General features: G+C 41.3%; 1 protein-coding gene and 1 pseudogene across 4 annotated transcripts in view; both read left to right on the top strand.

Annotated features, from left to right (window-relative positions):
* Positions 1-594: 594 nt before the first annotated feature.
* LOC123622260 lies at positions 595-1,203 on the top strand (annotated as a pseudogene).
* A 2,773-nt stretch (positions 1,204-3,976) lies between these two features.
* The window catches only part of TASP1 (taspase 1), a 278,892-nt gene continuing 273,288 nt past the window's right edge, over positions 3,977-9,580 (top strand). For 3 of the 4 annotated variants that reach the window (XR_006729626.1, XM_045529289.1, XM_045529290.1), the window contains exon 1: positions 3,986-4,023. The gene's annotated coding sequence lies outside the window, so the exon portion shown is untranslated. Of the gene's footprint in view, positions 4,024-9,580 lie in introns of all 4 variants that reach the window. The other variant, XM_045529288.1, reaches the window with a different exon arrangement.

The following is a 9,580-nucleotide window of genomic DNA, read 5'->3' as shown; positions in this document are numbered from 1 at the left end:
CGCAGTGTGTTCCCGGGTCTCAAGGTGCTGACAGCCAGTTCACCTGCTAACACATCCATGGGTTAGATGGCTCCAGTAGGAGATTAGACGTCAAGCTCAGAAATCAGATTGGGTGGGTGAAGTTATTTACGTTCAGCTCCTAAAGCATGCTTTAATTCTGTAGTAAAAACTACCAGAAAGAACAGCTCATTCATTTCCCTCTATTCAGCACAGAGGCCTGCTGGAAGCCAAGATGGAACCCGGGTGTTCTTCAGCCCCAGTGGATACCTTACCAGTATCTAATCGGGGTGTTCTGGAAGAGGCTGTGGCAAATAGATGGCTCCCCACTGCCATGACATGGCATTGGAAAATCCAATCTACGATGAAGATTTTGAAGATGATAATCTCTATGGCCAGTCTATAGAGGATGATTATTCTATTTGGCCATTAACAGCCACTCAGTTTATTTACTCACGATATAACAAACCTTCAGTAGCTGACTCTGTAGAAGATTATGATTATGATTATGACAATCTGAAAGAATCTTCCAATTCTTTTTGGAACCATCAGCTAAGTGGAATTGATCAAGTTCATCTTTATTCATGCCTCACTCATATGAGAGAGGGGCTTGGAGATGCTGTGCCCAATGAAATATTGATTGAAGCAGTTCTGAAGAACAAGTTTGATGTGCAGAAGGCTTTGTCAGTGGTTCTGGGACAAGATAACACGCAGAATTTGAAGGACAAGAGTAAGGGTACAATATTTATAGGAAAGATAGAAAAAGGAAAATAATAGGTTCCCAGTCATCTTGAAGTGAATCTGAAATTGTGCCAAAAGTTGCTAAAATGACTGTATCTGGAAAGAAGCACCCTGAGTAACTTCTGAAGAAAATGGTTGTAGTTTCCACACACCTCAAAAATGGCCACCTAGTGAAGAAGCATTGCTTCTTCTGACGTTCTCGAGACCATTTCTAAATCCGCACTTTCACCCCACCCCATTCAAACAGTAGAAGAGGAGAGTTCAGCACTAATACCAGCGAAACATTCTGGCAAGCTGAGGCAGCAAACAGATGTGAAAGCAGAACTGGAGAAGCTACAAGGAGGGAAGCAGCTACTTAACTTAGTGATCATTGGCAACGTCCTTTGTTCCTCTGGATTGACATTCACCTCTGATTTAGCCTGCCAAATGTCTGATGGAAGGATAGGGAGTAGCTTGTATAATTGAAAGAAAAACTAAAGAAGCAGGCTCTGGTAAAAGGCAAGCACTGAAACAGCAATAGGGAAACTGGTAGCCTTGGCTGGATGAATACTAACTGCTTTTACCTTTTGCGTTATTCTTGTCAAGGATCAAATTCCAGGCATGGAGCACCTTTGGCTTAGCATGGGTCACTTGCCCACCTCTTGACCAGGCCAAAGTGGAGCATCCCGACTGACAGTTCCACTAACACTCTATGCAAGGGGTGAGGGGCAGTTGCCAGAGTGAAGTGGGGTACTATTACCAGAATAAGATGAAATTCATGCTGGACAGGCAAAACAACAGCTGTCTACAATGGGTTTGCTTGAAGGGTTGTTGCAGTCCATCTATCACTGAAATTTTCTTTTGTCCAAGTGGTAGGAAAAATTCTGAGATGGTCCTCAGGATTTCCACCCCTGGTGTACCTACCTTGCATAATCCTTGGAAACTGAATATGATGGTTGTCACCCCTGAAACTTAGCTAATAATCAATGACTTTGTGTTCATCAAAGCGGAGATTATCCTGGGGTGCCTGACTTAATCAGGTGAGTCCTTTAGACCAGCAGTCCCCAACCTTTTGGGCACCAGGGACCAGTTTCAAGGAAGACAATTTTTCCATGGTAGGGGCAGCAAGGAGGGGTGGGGGAGGTGGAGCTCAGGCGGTGATGAGGTGGGGAGAGGCTGTAAATACAGATGAAGCTCTTTCACCTGCTGCTCACCTCCTGCTGCGTGTCCCAGTTCTTAAGTTCCATGGAAGACAATTTTTCTAAGAATGGGGGATGGGGGAAGTGGAGATTGGGGGGGCAGAGCTCTGGGGCTCAGTTCCTAACAGCCCACGGACCAGTACAGGCTGTGGCTTGAAGGTTGGGGACTGCAGCTGTAGAAGATAGAAAAGTCAGAGAGGACTGCTCATACTGACCTTGAAGAATATGAAAGCTGCCAGGAGTTCTATAGCTTCAAGTACTTGAATTCTGCCAATCAAGCTTTAAATGAGCTTGAACAATGACTCTGAGCATCTGATGAGATGGCAAGCCTGGCTGACACCTTGATTGCAGCTTTCTGAGACCTGAGCAGAAACCAGGACAGAAACTGTGAGATATTAAATTTGTGTTATTTTAAGTAGGTAAGTTTGTTATCACTTATTACACAACAAATGAAAACTATTAATAATATACTTCACTATTATTATGCAATGTTTCTGACAAATGTGTTAAAGTAATAGCATTTTCCAGGAATAGCAAACAGAGGGAGGCTCCCAGGGAACCACAACAGAGGGGGTTTAGGGCACAACAATCACCAAGCAGCAGCCATTATTATTTGAGATAAGGGAAGCAGTTCCTCAGCTGGTTGCTGTTTGGGATTTGGGAGAGGTGGGAATAGGAAGAGAAAGGCAACCAGATTTTTCCTGAAGGAGATTAGTAGAGACCTTTCATATTTAACATGTTGAGTGAATTGATTAGATAGAAAACTGTTCATTCTTTATATTTCAAAGGACCTTAGAGCTATTGCACCCCATGCAGCTTAGAAATTTGAAAAATGGGGTCTGAAGGCAGGTTAGATAGAACTTTGTTACTTTTACTTCAACAGCATTAAGCCACTAGAGGATGGCAAGTGTGTCTGGGTGGGGTATCCAAGATAAAGGTTTGCAGAGTAGCACTGGAAGGTGATTATTATTATAATGTGGCTACATTCTGGGAACATAGTAGTTAACATTGTCCAAGAAATGGAGGGGAGCATGTCTGTGTATTTTGGAAACCTTAACATCTTTTCTTTTATTCTTGCCTGTTTCAGTCAATGTTGCTGTGTAAGGAACCACTCCAAATTTAATGGCATAAAAGAACAACCATTTTATCATGCTCATGGATTCTGAAGGTGAGGAATTGAGAAAGGGAACAGTGGGGATGGTTTGTGCCTGTTCCCCAATGCCTGAGTCAAACTTTCTGGCACCACATAACAGGGCTCCCCTTTTCTCCTGCTTCCAATAACATCTTCCTTAGCTCTCTTTAAGCCCACATTGGCAGCATCCTCAAAGCTGTTTAGACTTCTTCACCTAGTCCTAAAAGCCAATGCCACGTTTTACTTTTATTATGTTATGTTTTGTTACAACATTCATCCCACTTCCAGGTAACAAAAGCTGTTCCAGATACTATTGCTATGTGATAAATTGTTACTATTACTATGTAATAACCTTCCCCTCCTCCATCCTCCTTCAGAAGTGTCAGTGGTAGAAAAATAACAAAGAAAAACAAAAAAGCCCCAAGTTACCTAATACAACCACACAGGCTACATTTGTAATAACTGTATCAGTAGTTTTCTATCTTTTTGGTCTCAGGACACTGTTATAATCCTAAAAATTCTAGAGAGCCCTCCAAAGCTTTTGTTTATGTGGGTTATATCTGTTAATATTTACTACATTAAAACTTAAACTTGAAAAAATAGCAATAATAAATCATTGCATGCTAACATAAATAACACATTTTAATGAAGAATAAATAACATTTTTCAAAAGCAAAAGCAAAAATATGTGGTAAGAAGAGTGTTATCTTTGGCTTACTGAGCGCGGGATGATGAGATAGGTAAGGGCGCCTGCGCAGCTCAGAAGGAGCCTCAGGTGGAGTCCGCGCGGCACCTCTGAGGCCAAACGAGCTGCTTAGGAGCAGAGGGCGGAGTCAGAGCACTGCGTGGGCGCCTGCTTCCGGGCACGTGGTACCGCGGCCGACCAATGGGAAGACTAAAGTCAACCTCGCTTCCTCACCCTGGCAACGGGCGGGTGACTACTTCCGGTGCAGTGAGGGCTCGGGGCTGACGCGGGTGAGTGTCCCTCTTTCTCACGCTGTCGGCGCCGCCGCCGCCGCTGCCGCGCCGCCGCCTCTCTGTGGGCCCCAAACGCTCCCTGGGACGTCCTCTCCGGGGCCGAGAGGGGGCGACGCGCAGGACGCCCCCTGCCCACGGCGGGGCTAAAGGAGGGGGCCTGGGATGTTCCTCATATGCTGGTCTTGGTCGCGCGTGGGGGCCGTGCCAGCCCCTTTCCCAGCCTAATCTCCGGCTTTGCGGCCTCATGGCTTCTCCGGGGACAGGGTTGAGGACTGTCCGTGTGGGGGCTGTTCTCGCAGTCCTGCACCCACCTTGCAGTCGCGCGCTGGAGGTGTCTCGGAGTTCCGCGCAGACCCGAGAGTGTGCGTCCTAGTGCTGGGTGGCTGCTTAGGGTCAGGGCAGCCCTGTAGTGTGATAGAGGCCTGGTTGGGGTCCCATGGGACGTTAGTATTCACTACTCAGGCGGCGGCGCCAGAGGAGGAAGGGACAGTGAAGATGGAACAGCTGGAGAGGAGGGTGGAAAGCAGGAGCTGGAGGTGCCCTGGAAATAGAGGGCATCGTGTTTCCGGAAGGAGGGAGTTCAACTTGATGTGTTTCTGCAGGGAAGGGGAAGGGAAGGTATTTTGGGGACTGTGTGACAGATGGTTGAATAATAAGCTTAGGAATTTTTACTAATATACTTGGGAGTTTAATCTATCTTTTCGTTTGTTATGAATAAAGCCTTTTCCCACCACTTACAAAAAGCAGTGCTTATTAAAGAATATCGGAAAAATGCAGAAATATTTAAAAAGAGGTCACCTATACTTCTTCCAACCCAGCATTTTGATCTTTCTAGTCTTTTATGCATTTTAACCTATTTATAGTCATAGTGTGTATGTAAAATATGGTTATAACTAAAAAGCACATTTTGTGTACGTTTAATCCATTACATGGACAGATTGTTGTTTTTTCCTTATTGAGATTCACAAACCATAACATCTTTTTACATTGTAAATCTCTGGTTTTTCGTATATTTACAAAGTTGTGCACCTATCACCACTATCTAATTCCAGAACATTTTCATCACCCCATGCTTACCTCCTCCCCTAAGAAATCTTGTACCCATTACAGTCACTCTTCATTAGATTATCCCTTCTTGCCCATACAGGCCTTGCCATTACTCATCTACTTCCTGTGCCTATGGATTTTCTTGTTCTGGACATTTCACGTAAAGGGGATTGATCATTATAATATATGGCCTTTTGTGTCTGGCCTCTTTTAGTTAGCATGATGTTTTCAAAGTCTGTGTATCAGTATTTCTTTTTCATGGATGAATAATGTTCCATCGTGTGAATATACAACATTTTGTTTATCATGAGTTGGTGGACATTTGCGTTTCCACTTTTTGAGTATTTTGAATAATTCTATAAACATTTGTGTGAAAGTTTTTGTGTGGACGTATGTTTTTAATTCTTTTGGGTATATACCTAAAAGTGTAATTGCTGGATCATACAGTAACTTTTTGAAGAAGTGCCAGATGTTTTCCAAATTGTCTGTACCATTTTACATTCCCACCAGCAGGTTATGAGGGTTCTGATTTCTCCATATCCTTGTAACACTTACCTGTCTTTTCAATTAAAGCCATCTTAGTGCCCACAAAATGGTAGCTCAGAGTTGTTTTGATTTGCATTTCCCTGATGGCTAATAATGTTGAGCATCTTTTCATGTGCTTATTAGACGTTTGTGTATCTTTGGCGAAATATCTCTTCAATTCCTTTGCCCATTTTTAAATTGAGTTGTCTTATATAAAGGATGAGTTTCTATATTCTAGATATGAATGTCTCTTAGATATATGATTTGTAGTATTCCATTTTCTCTCATTTTATTGGTTGTCTTTTTACCTTCTTGAATGGTGTCCTTTGAGGAATAAAAATTTAAAACTCTGATGAAGTCCAATTTATCTTTTTTTCTATGCTTGTGCTTTGGTGTCATATCTAAGAAACCATTGGCAAAGCCAAGGTTACAAAATCTTATGTTTCCTTCTAAGAGTTTTATAGTTTTAGTTCTTACATTTAAGTCTTTGATCTACTTAGTTTTTGTGTATGGTGTGAGATAGCAGTCCAACATCATTCTTTTGCATGTGGATATCCAGTTTTGTAGCACTATTTGTTGAAAAGACAGTCCTTTTCCCATTGAATGGTATTGGCATCCTTGTTGAAAGTCAATTGTCCATAGATGTATAGGTCATTGTTTTCTTAACCATTTCTCTGTGTTGAACATTTCAGTCACTTGCAGATTTTTGTTATTCTGAATTATCCTGTGTTAAACACAGCATAAAACTTTTTCTGTGTGATGTTATTTTTGTAGACAGTGTTCTCAGAAGTGGAATTACTGGGTCAAAGATGAATTTAAGTATGTTTTGGAGCTCATTTAATGAGGCATTAAACCTTCACTGTCCTGATTTTAAAAGCAACAACAGAGTTCTTTATTCATGAGTTGCAATAGCTCAAGGCCTGGATTTCTGTCAACGCCTTTTGCTGTAACATGAATGACTCCCATGACTTCCTCCTTCCACTGCTTCTAAAAGACTGAGTAAACCTAGAATGAAAAAATCAACACCACACGAACAGGAAATGTAGTTTTCTAAATGGTTTAAAGAAAAAAAAAATAGTGTCATCACATACAGTAGGAAAATAAAGCGGTCTGTGAGAGAGATGATGTCAAAATTTAGACCTTAAATTAGTGCCCTGAAAGTCCCTGCAGTAAAAACAATATTCTGAGCCTCTCTTCTGGCCTTGCTAATCAAATTAATTTACATTCATTTTGGTCTAAAAGTGATGAACTTAAATCATTTCTTTTTAGTAGATAGTGCCAAGTAAAAAAATCAAATACAAAAGGTTATTAGAAAATCAAGTTTCCCTTCCATCTTTGCCCCTCAATCTCCCTGTTCTCCTTAGAGGAATCCATGGTACTGTTAACTTGTGTCTATATGGACTAGTTCATGCATAGAGTATCTCTGGAAAGATAGTATGTATATACAACATTATACACTTTAAGGCTCTTGATACTGACAAATTCCTTTTCAAAATGATTATATCAGTTTATAGTGCTAGTACAGTGCTAGTTAGAAAACGTTCACTTTTGTTTGTATTTCTCTGAATATTTTTTCCTTAATATTGGACATCTAGTTTATATTTCCTTTTTTATATGTATTGCCTGCTCATGTCTTTTGGCATGGTGTTTGTTTTAGTTGGAGTTGCCCTTTGTGAGCTTTATTTTGGCAGCCTTTTTTAGATGGTTGTTTTATGATAGCTTGGATTTGGTGAGAAAAGTTAAAATGCTTTTTGTAGCATGCTAAGAGAGAGATTATGGGCAGAACAAGGGTTGAGGAAAAGGAAGTTAAATGCTTGAGGGAGAAATCTATGGGATTTGGAAACTTGGAGGCTGTTCAAAATGACTTCAAGGTGAGTTAGAAAAGGGTAGCATTATTAAGAAAAAGGAGTAATGTGGAAAGAACTAGATTTTGGGGGAAAGATAAGCTTGTTTTAGGTAGACTAAGAGCAAGGAGGATCCAGATTGAGCTGTCCAAAAAACTTGTGGCTAGAGCTCAAGACAAAAGATACAGAGTTAGGAATCATCTAATTTGCTGAGAGAATAGTTTAGAGAAGTTAGCAGTAGATGAAGTTGCCAAAGAAGACATCTGAAAATGGAGTTAAGGGGCCATGAAGGGACTGGAGAGTAGATTGGCATGTTTGCCAAGGAGAGCAAGTGATTGAGCTACGGTCCCCAATGCCCAGGCTGCAGACTGGTACTGGTCCTTGGTCTGTTAGGAACTGGCGGCACAGCAGGAGGTGAGCAGTGGCGTTATCTGTTATTTACAGCCCCTCTCCATTGCTTGCATCACCAAATAAGCTCCGCCTCCTGTCACATCAGCGGGACATTAGGTTCTCATAGGAGCATGAACCATACTGTAAACTGCACACGCATGTCTGAGGGATCTAGGTTGAGCCCTCCTTATGAAAATCTAATGCCTGATGATCTGAGGTGGAGCTAAGGCAGTGATGCTAGGACTGGGGAACAGCTGCAAATACAGATTATCATTAGCAAAGAGGTTGACTGCACAATAAATGTAATGCCCTTGAGTCATCCCGAAACCATCCCCTCCGCATCCCCCATCCGTGGAAAGATTGTTTTCCATGAAACTGGTCCCTGGGGCCAAAAAGGTAAGTTAAGGACCGCTGATCTAGAGAATCAAAAGGTTGCAAGCAGATTAAGAAAAGGCCATTGTGGCCAGGTGCGGTGGCTCACTCCTGTAATCCTAGCCCTCTGGGAGGCCGAGGCGGGTGGATCGCTTGAGATCAGGAGTTCGAGACCAGCCTGAGGGAGACACTGTCTCTACTAAGAATAGAGATAAAAATTATCTGGACAACTAAAAATATATATAGAAAAAATTAGGCGGGCATGGTGGCGCATGCCTGTAGTCCCAGCTACTTGGGAGGCTGAGGCAGTAGGATCACTTAAGCCCAGGAGTTTGAGGTTGCTGTGAGCGAGGCTGATGTCATGGCACTCACTCTAGCTCGGGCAACAAAGTGAGACTCTGTCTCAAAAAAAAAAAAAAAGAAAAGAAAAGAAAAGGCCATTGGGTTTAGTAACTTGGAAAAGATACAGGTTATGGGAAGCAAGAAGTTTTATCAAAAACAGCTTTATTAAAATATAATTCATGTATCAGACAATTTACCCATTTTAAGTGTTTAATTCAGTGGTATTTATTATGTTCAGAGTTTAGCAGCCATCACCACAATCAATTTTAGAACATTTCTATTACCACAAAAAAAACTCTGCCCTTGTTAGCAGTACTCCCCATTCCTCTCCCACTTCCTCAACCCCTGTCTCTCCAGCCCTAAGCAACCACTAATCTACTGTCTGTCTCTGTAGACTTGCCTGGTCTGGACATTTTGTATAAATGGAATCATAAAATATGTGGCCTTTTGTATCTGGCTTTTTTCATTGTTTCGAGTGTTCTTTCATGCCCTAGTATGTAATAGTACTTTATCTCTTTTTATGGCTAAATGATGCCACTGTACAAATATACCACATTTTGTTTATCTATCATCAGTTGATGAACATTTGGTTGTTTTTGGCTATTATGAATAACGTTGCCATGAACATCTGTGTGCACGTTTTTGTGTGTACATACCTTTTTAGTTTCTGGTATATACCTGGCAGTGGAATTGCTAGGTCATATAACAGTATTTAACTTTATGAACAATTATTTCAGAGGATGGACAACTTACCAGTGTCCATCCTAATAATTTCAATATCCTTACTACTACGAAATTACAAAATGTCTATAATTCAAATGTCTTATTCAGAAATAAGACATCATATAAATGATCTATAGAATTGTTTTTTGTTGTGTAAAGCTGTTACATGCCTATGCATCTCCTTTCCTTGGAAACCTTTTGTATTGAGTGTTACCTCAAAGCTTAGCTGAAGTATTAGACATTTTTCTTGTGGATCAGTGTATTGGCGTAAGTATACTTCATTAATTTCAAATACTGATTTGTAATAATGA

This window comes from Lemur catta, chromosome 17 (assembly GCF_020740605.2).
Source record: "Lemur catta isolate mLemCat1 chromosome 17, mLemCat1.pri, whole genome shotgun sequence".
Taxonomy (NCBI): domain Eukaryota; kingdom Metazoa; phylum Chordata; class Mammalia; order Primates; family Lemuridae; genus Lemur; species Lemur catta.
This window is presented reverse-complemented; position numbering and strand designations above follow the sequence as displayed.